Raw genomic sequence first — 20,071 nt, forward strand, 5'->3', positions numbered from 1 at the left:
CCTTGAAAATGTTTATACGAAGTTGCTATTGAATAAACGAGTCAGCTGAATCTGTCGCTGCCTTGGTTGTTTTTCCCGCCGCCTCGGATACCTCTAGTTCTCTACCCATTCTCAGGTGGTTTCAGATAAAGGATATTAATATAGTTTCACAGTTGACCGCCGCACTTTTCCTAGCGCTGAATATGTTGTCTCTTTTTTACTTCCGTCTTTTGCGGCTTTCCTTCTGAGGTACTGTGATTGAGAGCGCGTACTTTTTGTGCTCATGTACACAAGGCGCGGAAGCACGATAATTGCCACGCGCCACTGTGACTTTGCTTTAATTCGTTGAGCGCAGTAATTTTTTTTTTATACCTTCAACCTCGAGTCGTTTTTCTTGCTAATGCTTTGCACTTCTACTTTATTGTACAGAGCTGATTTTTAGTTGCGTAACGCACGTGCAGTGCATCAGCCCTAAGATCTGTGATGCTGGTAGCTGCAAGGGTAAGTATGCGGAAGCTCCTATTTTATTCAATTAACTTTCACTAAGTTAATATTATTTTTACATTTATATAACTTAATGTGTAAATACTGTCCACTGCAAAACGAGGCCACCACTTTGTGGTTTTAATATCATTTCATGATTACGACTTTCCTCTGTAGTTGCCTGTACTCCTTACAATAACTGAATTAATGTTCCTCTCGTCTTTGATTTAAAAAAAAAATAAAAAAATAACAGGGTTCGTTTGTCTAGTTAGCTTACGTTAGCATGTATACAATCGGATGATTTAATTGTCATGACCTTTATGATAAAAAAATAGCCGGTCAACTTCAATAAAACGTTAATCATACACTGCACATTTCGTTTTTTTTTTCTTTTTGTCAAATTTAGTTTTTCGCGCTTTTTGACATAGTACAAGATTGGGAAACCCGTATAAAAAAAATCCTATTTTTTTATGTATAAGTCGCCGTTTTTTCCCAAAACTTTTTGTCTGTCTTAAAAAACAAGGGAATTATATGCGTTTTTTTTTTTTTTTTTTTTTTTTTTGAATATAAGTATGGTCCTTAACTGCGCCAGATATAGGCCGCATCGACATTTTCGATAAACGAGAAATGGCTGTCGGAGGATGGTCCAAGGAATAGGTGATATAAATACAACGTTATCACCAACTGCACCAATATGTGTGGCTCATACTAATTGATGTAGGGTGGTGCGACTTAGGAAACAGTGCGAATTTTAAACCGGAAAATACGTCATTAAAAAGTCGCAGCAGTCGATGCCGAATGATTCCTCCCCATACTTGCACAATCCTTGACAAACCGCGGTCACGGGCGAAAAATTCTAAAAATCGTTGCGTGAAAACCGCGGTCACGGGCATCATTGACGAAACATTCTAAAAATCGTTACGTTCTTATTTATTTTTAGAGCGCAGCTCTTAGGGGCCCGTTTCCGGCTTGAGCGGCGTCGCCGCCGGCGTCGGCGTCGCCGTCGCCGTCGCCGTCGCCGTCGCCGTCGCCGTCGGCGTAACCGCGCGGTGCATCATGGGAAATGTCCCATAATGCACCGCGCGAGCCCCCCACCAAGGTGACGTGACCTCGTGGGGGGTCACGTGACCCCCCGAAGTCACGTGACTCCCCTGAGGTCACGTGACCTCCTCGAGGTCACGTGACCCCCGCCGATGTCGCGTGACCCCCCGATGACGTCATCGTCACTGATGCCGTCACCGGCATCCACATCGTCATCGTCATCATCACTGATGACGTCACCGGCATCCACATCGTCATCGTCATCATCACTGATGACGTCACCGGCATCCACATCGTCATCGTCATCACTGATGACGTCACCGGCATCCGCATCGTCATCGTCATCATCACTGATGACGTCACCGGCATCCACATCGTCATCGTCATCATCACTGATGACGTCACCGGCATCCACATCGTCATCGTCATCATCACTGATGACGTCACCGGCATCCGCATCGTCATCGTCATCATCACTGATGACGTCGCCGGCATCCACATCGTCATCGTCATCATCACTGATGACGTCACCGGCATCCACATCGTCATCGTCATCATCACTGATGACGTCACCGGCATCCACATCGTCATCGTCATCATCACTGATGACGTCACCGGCATCCACATCGTCATCGTCATCATCACTGATGACGTCACCGGCATCCACATCGTCATCGTCATCATCACTGATGACGTCACCGACATCCGCATTGTCATCGTCATCATCACTGATGACGTCATCAGTGACGTCACGGATGTCGTCACCGGCATCCGCATCGTCATCGTCATCATCACTGATGACGTCATCAGCGACGTCACTGATGACGTCACCGACATTCGCATCGTCATCGTCATCATCACTGGTGAAGTCATCAGTGACGTCACTAATGACGTCATCGGTACCCGCATCGTCATCGTCACTGATGACGTCATCAGTGACGTCAGTGATGACATCATCGGCATTGGGGGTCACGTGACCCCCAAGGTAACGTGACCCCCCCCCCTGGTTAGTTTAACCCCCCCCCCCCCCCCCCAGTGCCCTTCCCTCCTCCTCCTCAAGAGCTGCGCTCTAATTCGGCGTTACAGGGAGTTGTAAGCGGCTTTCATTTTTTCTTTCAGAAACTATTAGATTTTCCTAGAACTGCGATGATGGAGGATCTGCTGTAGACGACTCAAACTTCGCAAATTTTGCGAATTTCGGACTAGCACGAAATATATCCCGTGAATTATACAAGGTGCGGGCCGTAAAAACTTTCACATTTGGCACGCCTAGCAAAAATCGAATTTCAAACGTATACATACCTGAAATTGGGCACACGAACGTCGTTTATTCCAAAGTTTTTTGCCTATTTTTTTCAGACGTCAACTCTGGAGTAGCGAATTATTAGAAAGATAACAAAAATGCCAGATGTGCATTTCCTATGGCCTATAACCGCCCGTTCGCCGTCTGCTATCTGGTTCGCGACGCCGCTCCCAGGTGGCGCACTGAACGCAAAAACGTGGGAAACGCCGCACGAAAGGGTGGTGTCGAGCGAGATAATCGCTATAAAAAGTGATTTGAACGAAATATATGAACAATTGTTGAAATTACCTGTTTCATGTCAAGTTCTGACAGATCGTCATGCAAGCAAGAAGACACCATGATGCGACGAGATCATTTATTTACAGCTGCTCGTCTTGTTGACAATTGCGGGTCGCTCTCGAAGACAGCAAGCACCGCTTCAATGAGCTCCTCATTTTTCAGCAGGCTCTCACGTTCACTGACTGTATTCTTCTTTTTAAAGTCTTCTCCACACACAAAACGATCCGCCCAACTCAAAACAGTCGGGCGTGAAGGCGGGCGTTTATGAAATGCAGTGCGCAATTTTCGTTGTGCTGTGGCCAACGAGTTCCGCTCCACGCACCACTTGACTGCATGGGCACACTCACTTGCCGAGTATTGCGGCATCGCAGGGCGGCGCGGAAAATATTTTGATAATAACTGCAGAAGATAGTGCAACAAAAACAATAAATAGGAACATTCAAGATGCCTCAGCAGCGGCACTCTTGATTCCAAAGTTGAGCTTTCACCGGAAACGGACCCGTCAACAGATAAGCAGACGACAAAGGAAGACACACGTTCGTCTGCTTTAGAACATATTTTTATTAAACGAGGGCGTCCGCCAGTTTTTAAATTTCAAGTAAAAGGGCATAATCGTTCACATATTTCGGTAAAATCACTTTTTATCGCGATTATCTCTCCCGACACCAGCCTTTCGTGCGGCGTTTCCCGCGTTTTTGCGTTCAGTACGCCATCTGGGAGCGGCGTCGCGAATTAGATAGCAGACGGCGAACGGGCGGGTATAGGGCAGAGCCTATACCCGCCCGTTCGCGAATTAGATAGCAGACGGCGAACGGCTCTGGTATAGGGCATAGGAAATGCACGTCTGCCATTTTTGTTATCTTTCTAAAAATTCGCTACTCCAGAGTTGACGTCTGAAAAAAATAGGCAAAAAACTTTGGAATAAACGACGTTCGTGTGCCCAATTTCAGGTATGTACGTTTGAAATTCGATTTTTGCTAGGCGTGCCAAATGTGAAAGTTTTTACGGCCGCACCCTGTATTTCCCCATGGTAACTAATGCATAACATACCGCTCCCAATCGCGAAGTTTTTTCCCGCGTTATAAGCCTGAAATTCACACTAAGCCGAATTCTCGAAATATTGAGACTGCGAAAATAGAGACTTTTACAGTACACGCATTTTGAAAATATACAAAGAACAAATGAAAAATACACTTAAACAAGAAAAACACGATCAAACTTGATTGGTCAAACGGCTAAACAAATACAACAGTTAAAGAAAGGTGAAATCCAGCAATAGGCTATAGTGGCACACACGCATACAACACTCAAACTAAAAAAAGAAAATACGTTACGTTTATCAGCTTTTTTGTAACTTAATTTCTTTCTTGTCACGAAGCAATGCAGTGTGTACTGAAAAAAAAATTTAGTTAGTGCGAGAGATATTAGATGGATTCACATATAGAAATGTTTTGACGGGTAAATTAAAACTGTGCGCTCACATGAACCGACATTCCCAATTTGACTCAGCGTCTGTTGCTGAGCACAAAAACACTAGAGCGGTGGTTGAGATAAGTGGCGCAGGTTTTCTTTCTTTCCCGTTCTAATGTATATGTATATAGTTATTATTACATATATATTATTTATTTCTCTGTCTAATATAGACACATAAAAAACTTTCCCAAGACGCGCATTTGACTGGCATGAAACACTTCATGACAGGCACAACAAATTGCACAAGTTAAAATTATACTATTTTTTTAATCATATGGATGGACGTAAAATATGGTGGTCTAACTTGACGTAGACTACAACAGCGAGGGGAAAATGTTGGGCCGGAACCAGGGAAGGACAGCGTGATTTCACTACACAGCTTTCTCGCGAGAGACCGAATATAGGTGCGTTACGCCTCCTCAAAAATGGAATAACTCGGGGCTTCGAGCTTTTATGAAAGGCGACCAGTCCTTTGAAAAAAGACGTCTGATAAGAAGTGGCATTGTGGACGATAAAGGTTATCTATTTGGGGTAGCTTGTCTTTCATCGTAGTCATATTGCTTTCTGAATCAGGGCTCTTGCCAAAACAGATTAAGTATCTAACTCACATTCATCTTTTGATGGTGTTCACGAAAGGGAGAAATTGCAACGAAAAAAATTCGAGGTGGTTAGGAAGGCGTCCTTGTTCTTACCTTCCTCCCTTGGCTATGTCCATGGCGAGGACGGTTGACACGATTAATATCTGTGCAGCGGGAACTTCCAGAACCTTCACTTAGTGAACGCGTGTGGTTCCTCTGTTCGCTTAAGAGAAGTAGACCAAGGCAATTCTACCTTGACGGTCGTTTGCTTCTTAGAGCACTGCGCATTTTATTGTGAATTTTTTTTACCTCCAGCTCTTTCTCTTTCTAATGGTTTGCTCTTCTATGTCTGTGTCCAGCGTTTCGTTGCAAAGACAACAGCGAGTGCCGCAAAAACTTGAATTGTGTGTCTGGCTTCTGTCTGTGTGAGTATGATACAGCTCATCCTGTATTTTGATAGTTTGCAATAGATGAAATTATCAGGTTTATTTTTTTACCAAACAAATGTGTGGTTTACAGTAATAATAGGGTGCTATTAGATATTCTGCAGGCAATTTAATGCATGTGTATTTCCCAAGCTTCGGAGGAAAAAAAAAACAGGACGCTAACATTTGTTACTTGTTATCTATAGAGCACTAAGAGAAACACCATAGCCGGGCACAGTATTTTGAATTTACAGATTTTTTTCCGTCAAAAATTTAATTGTTTAAATAGCGCTTTTTTTTTGCTCATATTATTCTGATATATTATCAGGTTATTCTTATAGATTTATTATTATAGAATCATTCACAATGCCGTTGACAAAAGTTTCTCACACGCGAATAGCGGACCAATACCCTATGTTTGTTACGTACTATAAATTCATATACCAGCTTGGTTGTATTAAACTTCCACCTCTTTTTAAGACTCAGAAAATTTTATTTTAATGTAGGATCAGTCTATTTTGTGATGATTTAAGACCGAAAACATTATATCTAAATGAAAGTAATTGCTTTAATTTATGCGTCTATGTCGTTGTAGAATCTTCGTCTTCATCCTCCGGTTCGCTAAATCGCCAAGGCTACCCCCCCCCCCCCCCCCCCCCCCCCTTTCTTTTCTTTTGCTCCTTGTAAATTATGTCCACCGTCAAATTTGTGTTCCGTTGGCGGGCCTGTGTTTCTATTTGTTTTGTCGCTCTTATGTAGTACGTGCTGAAGAAAATGACCTGGCCGATCGATATACATTGTGTAAACATGAAAATCTACAACGAATTTGCTTTTTTTTTTAGAATTGGCGAGAGAAATGTGGTATACCAGCGCCACCCAAATTCGATACGCACTTGGGTGTTATGCGGATATTTGATGATATTCAATTCGTTCCGTCTACTTAATCACGCTTGGCGATATTTTCGAAGATAGTAGGATGTTTGCAAGTTCGAGTTGAAGGCACAGTCGATGGTTACACAGGCCACCTGCCAAACATTCCAGACAAGCGCGCACTCGCTTGTTCTGAAAACCCGATGTACGAAAGACAGTGACTTTCTGATCACTCAATGATGGCTCTCACGTCAGCGGATTGATCCTAAAAGCAGGTGATGTTACGTATGTCGAAGAAAGCCTACCGAGAAGTATGGTACAGAAAAACTTGCCTTTGATGATTTTTTTTTTTACAAGTGATGACGAAGAGCGCACTTCTGTAACCATGATGTCTTGGTTCCTTTGGACGCCAAGGTCGAGAACAGCCCGTGTACATAAGTTTGGCTGTAGACTTCTCCAAGACATTTTGGGCTGGTGACTCGGCATCCCACTTTTGGCACTAATGTTAGGACATTACCAATTGAGTTTATTCTTTTACAGATCATCCGGGTTTTGAATCACTTCGCATGTATCCTAATTTTCGACAGGCCCGTGCCATCTGCACTTGAAGCATCGTCGTATTCATTCTCCGGTTTACTATATCGCTACACTACCTAAATATATGAAGTATAGGTGATGCTCCTCATTTTCAACGCTAACGGCCTCATGCGTGACAGCAACTCCGAGTACAGCAGATCAGTTCTCTTGTTGAAAAAAACTTGGAGAGAATCACATGGTATTTGAGGACGAAATCGTGGTTCCTAGACCCACTCCGCAAAATAAAAAAAGGAGTGAAATGAAGTGAAGGAAGCACGCTGCAAGTAAGACACTTAGACAAGATGGTAGCACTACTGGAAGACAAGAACCCGATTGTGTGCACGGTCGCAACCATGGACGACAGCAGCGCAGTCAATGGATACTACTATGGCAACAACCACAGAATATTCATCGTTACTCCACGCAACCTGATCAGCGTAAAGAAAACTGAACCCCAAGCTATTGAAAAGGCTACCAAAGCTTTCGAAGTTGGCAAACAAAAACGTAGCCTGTACGTATATACAGACCGCAACGAACCGTCGTAGAAATGTAACAAAACACAACAGTCGTAACATGATTGTAAAAAAAAAAAAAAAAAAAAAAGGCTATACGATAGTCAAACAGCTTCGAGCTGAAGCCTGTAGCGTCCAAATCCGATAGATCTCTGGGCACGAAGGTATCCACGGGAACAACAAGGCACGGGAACAGCTACAGTCACCCCTACCCGGGAGGGGCTCAACTCGTTCCTTCGAAGAAAACACTAAATAGAATAGATTGATCCTACTGAACTTATTAAGGCAGAAGAACATGAAGAGGGAAAGAGCCGCCTCCATGAACAACTCAAAGGATACGAAGACCCCCTTCTCTCGGCGTCATGCAGTCGATGGGAGAGGATGCGTCTGAAAAGGCTCCGCACCGGAATGGCGCCATGTCTCCGGCAAGGAAAAAAAGGACCCCCAAGCCGGAATGCGCAAGGAATGCCGTGTACCCGCGGACAAACAACATACCTTCTGGGATTGTCCCTGTGGTGAAGAAGGAAACATTTCTCTGAAGTCGCCCTCGCCGCGTGTGAGACCAAGCTGCCTGAATGATTGGATCCTCCCTGTCAGCTGCCTCGAACACCGGAGGGCAATATTGGATTCCCTGATCGGTTAAATAAAGTCGGCAGAGCTTGAAAATTGTATATAACTTCCATCCCGTCTCCCCCCCGCCCCCCCCCCCCCCCCCCCTCCCTCCTGTAACCAATGGCTACCTTCAAGGGCTACGGGTACTCCCCCTTCGGCAAATAAGAATTTTCACAATTGGGAAGTACTTTAAGCACATTGTACTTAAAGCATTACACACAGCAATAGATACGGCGGTACCAGTCCCCTAAATGCTTTGTGAAAAAAAAAAAAAATTTTTTTCCGCGATGTTATTTTTTTTTTTTTATTTCGTTTTCATCCTGTTCCTCAAACCGAGCGCCCTTACCGGCAACACAGAAGTGTGGCGACTAAATTATACAAAGTTGGTTGTAAACCACGCTCCCCAGTTATTACAATACGTTTGATGGTGGGAAAAGAATGCTTGGAAGCTCATACACTGAGAAGCAGGAAAAAAAACGCTCGTCATCCTCTGTTTAAGACTACCTGGAAATCTGCATCACTTGTGGCGTCATACCACTAGAGAGCGCGCTGAAATTTGAATGTTGGTTTCGGCATCATCTTTATTTACAAATTTCTCAATAGTTATTTTGAATTTTCGGACAATAAATAGCATACAATGAAGACTAAAACTCGGGTATTTAGAAAATACAATTTGTTTGGGTAGCTAAAAAGAAACGGCCGGAGTACCCCTTTAAAGTATTTGTTGCTAGTACTTTCAGAGGAAAGTACAACTCCTAACTTTAAAGTACATTCCCAGAATTTCGTATTTTTAAATTTGTATAGAAAACTTATACTTTCTGAAGAAATACTGGACGGAATATTCTACTGTCATCAAAAACGCGAGCAGACGATGCATTGCTCCGTTTGTAGTGGGGACGGCTCTCACACAGCATTTCGAACTGTTGCTACTTCTCGCTCCTAGAGCGTTTAACCCTCCTGGGTACCAGCTACTGCAAGCGGCGTCAAACTCAGAAGTCAAAAGGACATCTGAATTCGGCGTTATTTCCGAAAATAGCTGCCTTACGGCCACTTGACTTCATTCGATATTCACCGCTATTTCAGACAATAACCTTGGCACCACCGATTACCCGTAAAACAATGCACACCAGTTTAAAAAAATGTACAGGGGTGTGAAGAGGCATTATGAAAGATTGCGTTGAAAAGTACTTGTGCTTCACCTGAAGTACAGAGCCTCTCATTTGCTTTGTAATTTACTTCAAGTACTTTTTAGATGTACTTTAGCCAACGCTGGCGTTTTCTAAACTGAATGGACACCATGTAAAAAAAGAAGGAACAAAACACGTGACATTGGTGACATATGCGGGAGTCTGGGTTGCCAGAAACATGCCGTCAAGAAGTCTGCAGGCTAGATGACGTCCTCTGAGCTATTCATAGCCCTTTCGTCCGAAAGAACCAGAGCATCATGGTTGGAGAGATTCGCCGGGGGCGCTTATTGGCGCCACACTTCTCGGTAGGCTTTCTTCCTAAGTCATTAGTTAACTCTCGTTTTCCGGACTAATCCGCCAACGTGTGGGCCTTGACGGCGGGATAAAAACGGCGCCACTTTTCGGGTATTAAGTGTTCAGAGGGAGAAAGTCTGCATTGGACTTGAACGTTGGGTCAGTCACTGCTGCAACCATGGATTTTCTTGTGTTCTAAAGGCTGGTTCAAGCTTTAGCTCGGACAGGCAAGTTTGCTTTGCGTTTTCTTCCGCTAAGTTATGGATCATTTGGACATCCGTGCTCCGAATGTCGCGTGCAAAGCTTGTCCATCAACTAGTTGTCATGCTTCATACAAAGTACATATGTCTCGGTGACTCTGTCATGAGTATACTTAAGCTCTCGTAACATAACGTAACGCAAGAAAACGGGGCTCTGTGAACCGGCCTTTACTCTCAAGTGACTTCCACCAAATGTGCGCAAAGCGCGCAACCGTGTGCTGGATTTGGGTGGTGCTGGTGTACTTTGTTTCTGGCGTAAATTTGTTAAACAAAAATGCGAATGTATTGTGGAACTTCAGACCTGCACGATATGCATCGGCCAGAACATTTGCTTCTGACTGTGTTTGCACGAGGTCGGCATGAAAAAAGGACACACCCACGTCAAAAAATGAAAGAAACACAACCTACAAGAAGACAATGGACGCCATGTAAAAAATAAACCAAGGACGTAACAATGTGCTAGCCCCAAGTACCAGTGGTCGTCCGTTTTAGCACCCATAAAGCCCAGACATCTAAAGCTACGTTTCGACTAATCTACGCAGTTTAGCCTATCTAAAGGCTTGTTCAGACATTTACGTTGGAGTACGCCCGACAGCGTTGCAGTTGTTAGGTGGGGTGGCGTGGGAAGGGGTCACGTGAGATGAGGTAACCTGACGTCGATTTCCCCAATAAGTTTAACGGGGAAAGGGAATGGGGGTTTAGGCAACGTGGTGTCGATTTCTCCCCTATATCTAGAGGGAAAACCGAAGCGGTGTTTACGCCAGGACGTCAATTTCCCCGCTAAATTTAGCGGTAAAAGTTGATTGACGTTGAGATAAAGACGAAAACTTTAGCGGGGAAACGGAATTGACATAGGTCGCCTCCCGTCAATTTTCCCGCTATATTTAGCGGAAAGTGCACAAGCGGACGGGTAAAAAAAAAAAAAAATCTTTGGGATTGGGGAACTCTGTTAAAAAAGCATTCCATATTTTAATATATGGTCACTTCTATGATACTGTGAATCGGCGATGTCTTCCTGGATGACATCTCACAGAACATATTTTTTTTTTTCTGTGCTAAAGAAAGATACATAAAAACAACATGCGAAAGCATCAGCGTGTGACGTCTAGTGAAATGAGGGCCATGCCTAATATATTGCTTTTTTTTTTTTTTGGTTAATCGAAAGATCGGGATGGAGGGTTGCACGAAGACGACATATTTCGCAATATAGGTAAGTCACACGTTAAGCAATTTATTTTCATTTTTTTCTTTGCTACAATCGACAATTCACTAAACGGTACACTACAGTTCTCACCTGTAATAAAAGTACACCCTCGTATTTGCCTGCGAACGAAATTATCACCTTCCTACCGTCGCATATGTAAACACCGGAGATATTTGGGATTATTTGCGCCGAGCTGTAGTGATTAGACAAATGCCACGAGAATAAACGGGGTCCTTAAAATGTGTAGTAAATTTAACCAAACGAACAGAATTCGTGTTACCTCAATAGTAGTTATTCTGAATTAGTTCGTGCTTAGTTTAGGCTCCTCTTTAATCGGACTATTGAGGAATGAAGTAAGCTACCTATAGAGGTATATTCTTGAAAAAAATCTAGTTTTTTATATAATCCTTCGGCGTTTGTCGTGTACATTCCTCTCACTCGTCTTTCGTCTAATTCTTGCGCTTTTTTTCCCCAGATTTACACATGGGATGTTTTTTTTTTTAATTTTCAATCGTGAGGTATTTGAGATGAATAAAGTGGATGCTTGAAAGAGGCTGATCAAGGGAATGGATATGTTATCATTTGTCATATTAAAAAAAGTTGTGGAGCTGTTATCTTCATCGCAAGCCGAATTAGCACGCAAGCGTTTGATGGCGTTTGCAATTTCCTATGGCGTGAATGCCGTGTTATGCATATTAGTGTTAGCATGACACAGCGCTAACGGTAGTGGAATTGACTCGCTCGTAAATACTCAACTAAAGAACAAGTTAAATATGGATGATGCGTCAAACGGTGACACCATGGTTTACTGCTGTCACGGATAATAGATAGATGGATTAATGGATAAATAGCAACTTTATTTAAAGGATGGTGGGGATGAATCAGCCGCCTGGGTCCAGGCAGCCGCTGAGGGTCTTGTTGATGTGGGCCCCCAGTTCATGTTGTTGTTGAAGGCTGACCGAAAAAGCCAGCAACTCCCGGGTGTAATGGTGTGGTTGTGCCGAGTTATGGGGACTTCCCAGCAACACCAACGTGATAAGATTTCCAGTGTACCTAAATAGGTCTTCTGGCATTGTTGAGGAGGGGAAGTGCAGAGGGGAATGCGAAGCTCTGAGCGAGGTGAGAGCATGCTAAATTTGAGTCCGTGTAGATGTAGGTGGTGCAGCTGGGGGAAGAGTTGTGAGCGGCAGCAAGTGCGTCGGTGAGAAGTTCTGCTTCGACCGGGGTGGCGCAGGGCTGCGTAATGGAATGGTCAGTGCCGTGTGAAGTGCTAAAATCCAGTACACCAAGGTTATCCCGAAAGGCTGTATCGGTGAAAGCGTGAAAGTTGTCGGGTTCTCGAGCAATCTTCTTGATGTAGTATGCAGCGCGAAGGAGGTGGCAGTTGGGATTCCACTCCCTGTGGCAGGGAATTGAGGCTACGGTGACAAGTTGGAGATTTCCGTTGTCGAGGGGAGTAGGTTGAGGCCGGTGTGACTAGGTTGTGTACCTTGGCTCGTTCAGGATTAAGCGACCTGTTGAAATTGGTGAGAGGCGTTGACGTTGATGGACACGATGAATGTCGATGATGTCGGAGACTGGGGGTTGAACGCCTAGTTGGAGCAGTCTGCTGGTACTGGTGGTGATGGGGAGACCCAGGGCGTTCTTAGTCGTCTTACGAACAATAGTGCTAATTAAGTTTGCCTTTCCAAGTACGCGTGAGAAATACATATGAAACTCGATAGCGAATCCGCCTGATGATGAGGGCGTCGCGAAGTTTGAGTAGGTCTCGTTCTTTCAGGCCCTAGTGCGCGTGGCTACGCGGTGCATCATGTAAAGGATGGTTGCAGCCTAGCGGAGAGTGTGCTGTACGGCAATGGGGCCTCCAACATCGGGTTGTATTTGGCGGCCCAGGACTTTGAGGGTCTTTTGTGGGCAAATGGTGTTGCTGTGATGCTCAAGGGTGTCTTGAGGAGGGTACCAGTGGCGGGAGGGGATGAGAAGAAAGGTTTTATTGACCGAGCAAAACAGACCAATAGAATGGGCTGCTTTATGGACAGCTTTGAGGGCGGCCTTGAAGAGAGTCTTGCATGTGTCTGGGACTGCCTTGATTGATTCATATAGTGAAAGGATATTCGGGAGGGGTCGGAGGGGCCGGTGGATACTGCGCATGCCGAGATTGAATGATGTTGGAGAAATACCGCACCCTGAGGGATGTTTCTCTGTGGGTGAGAACCTGCGTCGAGCTTATGTTATCCGATTTGTATGGTAAGGGCGTGAGATCGAAGGAAGTCCCTGACGTAATTACACATGTGTAGGCCACATTGTGAGTCGGCGAGCTCTGAGAGCATAGCGTCATGATCCACGCAGTCGAAAGCCTTTGTGAGGTCTATAGCCAGGATGGCTGTTAATTGGGCTGTGCTAGGAGACTGCAAAACATATTCGTGGATGCGGAGCAGTGTCTTGCATGGACAGATGTGGGCGGTAACCAATCGTAGTGTGAGGTAATGCTTAAGCATTACCTCACACATCGACACCAATAACATTTTGAAGAGACCCAATTGGGTCTCTTCAAAATGTTATTGGTGTCGATGAAGAGCCATGCATCCCATAACTTTACCGACGTGGCAGGTTAGCGTGTTCGGTCCAAGATTGGGGTGTTCTACCGGCTTGCCGGACTTTGGAATGAAGATCATCTGGTCCTTCCACAGCTCACAAAGTGGTAGTTGACCTGTCCAGATAAGGTTGACGACGTGTAGGAGGTGGTTTCGGTCAGCATCTGAAAGATTTCGAAGGAGAGCTGTGGTTACCGAGTCTGGTCCCGGGGCTTTGGAGCCTTTGCATCGCCGGATGAGGAGAACATTGATTGTGACGATAGCGGTGTTGTATGCAGGGGCAACATAGATCAGTCGCTTGGTGACGGCCAGTAGATTATCCGGGTCCGTGCGTTGATTGATGAAGTGGTGTCTAGTCATGGTCTTCCTAGAACACGGAGTCATGATGACTTGGAGGATACGCCATGTCTTGACAGTACTGAGCGTATCCTGAAATTTATCACAGTTGGCATCGCAATCTTCCCTGCTGAGTTGGTCCGAGTATTGTTGGATGTGCTCATTAAGGCGATCGATGCGAGCACAGAGTTTGCGATTCGTTTTGTGACGAGTCCACCGTTTAAGGAGAACTGTGAGAGGGGTGTGTTTCGATGCGAGGATTCACTTCGTTGGTGGCAAGAATCTTGGTGTGTTCATCAACTGTTTGTGTAAATTGTTGAGTACAGGTAGGCATATCTGTGTAGAGAGGGTCATTGCGGTCGTGTCGATATTTGTGCCGATCGGTGATGCAAATAGGTTTCCGCCTGATGGGTTTTAGGGTTTTCATGCCTGGGGTTGATGCCTGACAGAACTTTCAAGCTTTGGTTTACAACCTGTTAGCCAGATTATGGTTAAGGAACTTAGATTTTTTTATTACAATTTGTAATTTTTTACCTTTCTTCCTTCATGAGTTTTTCTTGACCTGGCTGAGGAGAATAACCGTTTCTGTAAAAGGGTGATGAGCTGGGCTAGTTAGTATATGTACTACTCCTAATCTGGCCAGCACCGGTATCATAGGTTGATATAAGGAAAAACTTTCCAGAGAAATTTACGGGGCGTATATTATACAAGGTCTGGGAAAGCACTGCGTGAGCCATCTTTCTGTTACTCTATCTGAAAAGGAATTTTTGTTTTTAAACGCTTCGGTGCGCAAAAAACATTGCCCCGCGCCCGAAAGTTCTCGTGCCATATAAGCACGTGCCTGTTGGTTATGTGTTGTCTTCTTTCTTCTTCTCTTCTGGATGAAATATTGATTTGTGAGTTCAGCGTCTATCCTGTCTCCTGTATTCTTCTACAATTTCATCACGTTGTTCGCTGACTTTAACCATGTAAACCGTTTCTTTTAGAAACTTTTTTGATAGTTAATAAATGGGCTCGTTAAGTTTTTTCTCAATACTCCTCCAACAAAGACGCTTCAGCCGAGTGGGCTGAAGCGCACACCCAGCTCGACGTGCGTGGAGCGAAAGCTCGCGCTGCAGAACCCAGGGATCCTGGGTTCCAGCCCCACCCCTGCCCGTTTCGATCTGGATGAGCATCGTACCGGCGTGCGGTCGTGTATCACTACTGCGTGGTGCACGTTAAAGACCCCAGGCTAGCGGTTGTACTGCACTGGCTAAATTGCTCATCTACAGCGTGTGACTCGTCGCAACTTTAATGGCTGACCAACTACACGCTGTATAAATATCCCCACAACCCAATTTTTTTTTTCAGCTGATCGTGTGTAAAAAAATTAAGGAATTCGTTTGAGAAAGGCAAAAGGCCGTTTCAGTTTGTTATCGCCGATCTTGGAAGAATCGCAAAAACGTTTTAATGACATTGAGTTGAGCCGGAGAAAATGTTTAGTCGACAAGAACAGCCATGTGGTCGCTAATATAGCGCTATCGTAGAACATCGTAAGCAGAAACACGTTCGGAGTCCGATTTCCAGTGCAATGATCAGGCCGCCCTTTCTCAAAGTTTTATATTTACAACAAGAAAAAAGTTATAATCGCAAGAAAAAGTAAATTTACCGTTATCTACATCTTCAAATAAACAAGTTTCGGTTCCTAGGAATATATGAGCTTTACACATGTAAATCACAAAATGAATCCTTTTGCTTAAACTAGATGCTACGGAAGTTGCACAATAAAAAATAAAAGTTTGAAGCAAAGCTAACTTATGCAGTCTTATTGCGTTGGCATTTCGAAGGCCGTGATGGGTGAGGAGTAATGTTTTTCTGTCACGGAGCGCAATTTTTCACACAGTTCATATATTCCTAAATAAAACACTCATTTCCAACGAAAATCTTATCAAAGCGGAGCCTGAACGTGGCATATGTTTTTCGCATGTTCAATCAGGTGCTTGCGGGCATAACTACGTTTTGCGTATAATCCTCGCTTATTCAAACTGTGTTCATTTAGCTTAGGAGCGGTGAAAAAGATGTTTTCTTGATTTTGAATGAATTAACATACTAAAATGGACCTTTGTTTACCATTGTGATGTGCCTATATGATGCCCCCTGTCAATCAAACTAGATGCCAGTAGCACCTTCATTGACTCAGAAACAAGCTTGATAACAGCGATTCTGACCCATGCCATGTTTCAATTGGGTTGTAGTATAAACCACAAAAAAAAAAAATGACCGCATCTCCACGTGGTGAATGATGTTGATTGGGGCGAAGCTCTGGTGGTGCTGATGATACTGATTTTATTGTTCATAGGAAGTGCTGATGGTGCTGATTTTTCTTATTGCTCATAGGCAGTGCTGAGTTCCGGGTTGCGTTTCGACTTCATTATTACTGCTTTATGGTCGGTGAAATGCAGAGCCAGTGGTTCTTCTAGCGGATCAGCTTGGATCCGCTAGAAGCCGTGGGAACGCATCTCCACCGCTTAAGTCAACGGTCCATGTCAGAAAGAGAATGTGTGGTATGGAACGTGGTTATATAGGCATTTGAGCATTTGACCGCAGCGCCCTTTCGTCTATAAACGTTGAGCCAATGCATGCAAAGTTTAACGCGATTATATACGCATTTGACCGCAGCGCCCTCTCCTGTATAGACGTTGAGCGGCTACATGCAACGTTTCATCCATGACAGAAACCCTAGCTCTTGAGTTACTACCACATCTCAGAGCCCCCTACTCATCCCGAGCAGAAATCCGTTGGGGTCTCCCCGTACAGGTTCGAATCCTGTCGACAGCGCAAACATTTTTTTTATTTTTATGTGAGCACGGACGCCGTCCGGACGGACGGACGGTCGGACGGTCAAGGCTAGACCCTAAGGAGCTTCTCCCCTAAAAAAGAGCAGATTATTATTATTTTTTTTTTCAGTCTGCTCGGTCATTTTGAGTTTTTGAAATGTGGTTGGTGAGCTTAGAATTTTGACTAGCCCCGACTTTAATTTGGTTCACGTCATTTTTAGCTCATTGACCATCGTAAGTTCTTGTTCTCTGTTAGCTGTCATTGTGTTAATCCCGGCGAGATCAGCTTTCTTTTGTTTTAGTCGAATTTGGTGAATGACCTGCAGATGCTTATTCTGACAGGCCTCTAATCTAGTTGGAAAGGCGATGACTTCGTTGTCCCTTCCAGATGCACTGCCCGAATTAGCTGCTGTGAAATTTATTTCAATATCTCCCGCGGACAAAAAAGTGACTAATGTAGATTCTAGGGGAAAAAAAAAAGTTTTCAGGACAAATTAGGCATGGCACCTCAAAGAGTATACTGCATGTTTGAGGTGCCATGCCTAATTTGTCCTGAAAACTTTTTTTTTTTTTTTTACTTATCGCACTCTAAAGTCCGACAATTGAAAGTTCTATAGAACTTTCAAATGTCGGACTTTAGAGTGCGATAAGTAATTCACCTGCAGCAAGAATAAGGGTAAGTGGACATCCCGCCTGTGCCAAGCCCAGACTGGTGTGAAGGCTGTTGTCTATTTTGCAGTCTTTAAGTGGAATCTGACGTTCCAGGTTGCCAGAGCACGTTTTCATGTACGTCATATCACCTGGTTTAAGGGCGAATAGAGAGGTGGGGGGAACCCGCAAATCAGCGTGCCGAAATCGACCCCTCCACTTAGTTCACAAGTTATTCCGAATACTGCAAACGGTGCAGAAGAGCACGCTGTGACGTAATCAATCATAGGATAACCTCCCGTGATATTTTAATTCATTGATTTCTACATCACTGTCCAGGGAGACCTTGCAAAATCAGCCCCGATTGCTACTACGATATGGTTTGCCAAAATGGATCTTGCCAGCGTAAGTACAACGAATGTCGGACTGAACTTTGGAAAATTGCCACCATGAAAACACTGACCACTTTACATTAGTCCGAGCAGCTGCTCTTAGTTTACAGGAAACCTTGGTGAGATAATTTTGGCAAAGCTCTGCTGAGTAAATGTATGGTTTCTGATGCGTAGACAGGTCTTTCGGCACCTCGTGCCTGAGATATAACCGAAAAATACTAACTACAAGTTTCCTAATAATGATATTAAAAAACATACCCCTGAGTCTTGAGACATCCCGAAAGGGCATTCAGTATTGCAAAAAAAAAAAAAAAAAAAGTATTTTTAGAGATAAATAAACGTACTTGAACGAGTGGAGCTATCAAAGGTATTAAGGGGTTATAAGGAGGCGAAAGTCACCATGTTGTCATTGTGATTTTCAACACGACAATATAAATTACATTTACTGATTTTAGGGGTTTTTCTTCGGTAACTTGACTGCGTGTTGTTGTTGTGTTGTTGTGAGAAAGAATCCACGTGGTTTTGCATATTATACGCGTTACATATAGTGGAACTGGAACTGTATTAAGTTTGTACGGTGCACCCTAAGGGGTGTCGGCTTTCACTCTACTTTTTATAGCCTGGGAATCTAGAACGGGGATAGGTGTTGTTGTTGCATGCCTAATGTAAATGCTAGAGATAATACGAAAGGAAAGCTGAAGCACTAAAAATAATAAAAAAGAACTGAGTTAGCAGTGGACTACCATAGCTTATCTCCTGAATTAAAACAATTGCAGGAAAACTGGACAGTAAGTCCCGTAAACAATTTTTAAAGTCGAAAAAATTGGCAGCAATATACCTTTTTGAGTAATGAGTGCCATCCGGGAATGTGTCTTCAAACTACCGATGAAGGGCAGCCACACCCACATACCTGCGCCTGTCAAAACACATTGACATGGTGCCACTGTATCAGTTTACAGAACTTTTTTTATCCCGATACTACCGACACTCAATAAATAAATCGTCGAAAAAGAAAAAACCCGCGCGAAGGTAGGTGATGATAATGTTGGTCGTGCTGGACGGTACCCTTTGAAAACATTGACAGAAGGAAGCAAGCCCAAGGGAGAGGGTGTACGGACGTGCAGACGCTTACTAGGAAAAGGTCAATTGCCGCAGATAATGCGGCGAACCTGTCTACCGCGTCTTATCTATGAAAGGCATCGTGACGTCATCGTCGCAACATCTCCGAACCTACCAACGTTATTAGAATAGCTCAGTTACGGAACTGCTCATAGATGCTGCTTGCAAGAGCATGCAGTGCCCCCCTCCCCCTTCCCCCTCTCTCATTACTTCCCGTCTCATGTCGTTCGACGCTCCGGATGGCTGCTATGGTAACTACAGTGTGTTCTATGGAATACGTACATTTCGAAGCACAGCGTCTAGATGGCGCTCCACTGTACTTTACCGCAGCTCTACCGAACACACCGTTTTGAAACAAAATCAAGATGGCGCTTGAAAGGACGGGAGGCCGACTGAAGTGTGTAGGGGGGGGGAATACCCCCCCCCCCCCCCCCGCGGGAGTTCCCCAGCTGAGGCAATCTAGTAACGTTGGAGCCTACAGAAAGACGAGCAACGGCCACTTGACAGATCCGATGACGTAATTTCCTCTTGTTTTGCTTCTTCCTCCCTTTTTCTCTTGCACTTGGCTGGCAGCAGCAGCTACGAAGAAAGTTTAATTTGCGGATAAGTGACTCCTACCAGACATAGAAAAATATACACACTATTTTTAAGATGACTGCACTTACGCACTCACAGCTTTTTTTTTTTTTTAATGCGGTTATAGCTTGGTTTGGTTGTAAATAATTTCGACCGTTACATTCTGTTTCCACTTTTAAAGGCAATCCAAAGTCATGAATTGGAATCGACTGCGGCGTCAAGGCTACATGCGTTTCAATGACGACGATGGAGATACTTCCAAGGAACGCTACGATCCTGTAATCTCAGAATAAAGAAAATACCTTACAACCTTATCGCTCTTCTTTGCAATCTTGGTCACTCTTCTCTCATTAAGTTGTGAACCCAATATAAATCCTTACGGTACCGACAACTATCTATCGCTTTAGAATTCAGACTCACGCTACTGCGCAGATCTCACGCGGTACCGTACTTTGGAAGTCCGATAAAGCTAACTGCGCAGTTTTCAAGCGAGTCTCTGTTTTATAGACTTCGT

General features: G+C 44.2%; 1 long non-coding RNA gene across 1 annotated transcript; it reads left to right on the top strand.

Moving 5' to 3' along the window:
* Positions 1–446: 446 nt before the first annotated feature.
* LOC121835574 lies at positions 447–19,871 on the top strand. Its single transcript, XR_006077678.1, has 5 exons — positions 447–480; positions 5,496–5,561; positions 11,038–11,082; positions 17,810–17,875; positions 19,739–19,871. It is a non-coding gene; the product is annotated as an uncharacterized LOC121835574 (long non-coding RNA).
* Positions 19,872–20,071: the final 200 nt, after the last annotated feature.

Source organism: Ixodes scapularis, unplaced genomic scaffold (assembly GCF_016920785.2).
Source record: "Ixodes scapularis isolate PalLabHiFi unplaced genomic scaffold, ASM1692078v2 PGA_scaffold13__105_contigs__length_92229423, whole genome shotgun sequence".
Classification (NCBI taxonomy): domain Eukaryota; kingdom Metazoa; phylum Arthropoda; class Arachnida; order Ixodida; family Ixodidae; genus Ixodes; species Ixodes scapularis.